Genomic DNA, 1,182 nt, shown 5'->3' on the forward strand with positions numbered 1-1,182 from the left:
TAGGGAGGGCTGGTGGGGACCTCTTATTTCCGAGATGATTTTATCCGACATCCATGCATCCCACACAACCCCCAGCCCCTCCAGAGAGCTGCCTGCCCTAGAAGGACGGCTTTGGTATGGAGAGGTGTCTCCCTCAATCATCATCGTCAGTTGTGTACAGATCAGCCGCACACACAGCCTGGCGCTTGTACAGGGAGACTTGCTCCAGCCAGTGTCTGTCCACAAAGGTCAACTCCAAGGCCCAGGTGTGGAAAGGCACTTTAAGGGGGTGAGTGACCCGGCGGGAGGAGAGAGCAGATCTGACAGCCGGCGGACAGCTGGTGCCGGTCCAGCCCACCGGTCAGCACAGGCGCAAAGGCATTGGACAGCAGGGCCCTCACGGGGCAGAGGCCTCCAGGTACTGCACTGGGTTCGAGAAGGGGCCTGGCCGGGCCCAGTAGTCCACCGCTCGAACCCGGTAGGAGCCAGAGACGACGGCCGTGTCTGGGGACACAAAGGTACATGCGTGTTCTGGAGCACGTGACCGCCTGAACCCACATCAAAGGGCAGCCTGGGGGTGGACGGAGCCTTGTCTTCCGCCTGCCCTTCCAGACCCATCCCCTCCCAATCTGAGGGCAGGGCAGCCCAGAGGGTGGTGGGTAGGAGTGGAATCAGGCCTCCACACCCCCCACGCCACCCACAGGGACCCCAGGCCCAAGGTCTCTGGTCCTGCCCGGGTGAGCTCTCCACACCTCTCTGGTCTGCAGTCAATGGTCCCTCACCTGCTCTGTCTGCCGGGAGCGGTGGGCTGGGGGCTGGGTACTATACCGCCCCTGTGGCAGCCCTGCCCCTGCCCCTGCCCTGCCCCTGCCCACAGCTCTATAGATGTCCCCAAACTGTCTTCAACTGAGCTCACCATCAGTCTCCCTCCGGGCCCAGATAAGGAGCCAGGATGTCGGTGGGAGCGGGCACAGCCCACTGGTGGCCTTTTCTGCTGCTGGCCACAGTCTGTGCCAGGCAGCCCGGAGCCCAGCCTGCCCCCACCTGGCAGGTGCAGGGAGAGCCCAGCTGGGCCTCAGGAAGTGGGTCCCCCCTTTGGGCAGAAGGTGGGATGGGGTGCCACCAGAGACCCCAGCTGGGCAGGGGACCACCTAATGGCAGCTGTGCCTCGGCCCTTCCGCCTGCTTCCCACCCTGGCACCCA

The sequence above is a fragment of the Myotis davidii genome, unplaced genomic scaffold (assembly GCF_000327345.1).
Source record: "Myotis davidii unplaced genomic scaffold, ASM32734v1 scaffold665, whole genome shotgun sequence".
Classification (NCBI taxonomy): domain Eukaryota; kingdom Metazoa; phylum Chordata; class Mammalia; order Chiroptera; family Vespertilionidae; genus Myotis; species Myotis davidii.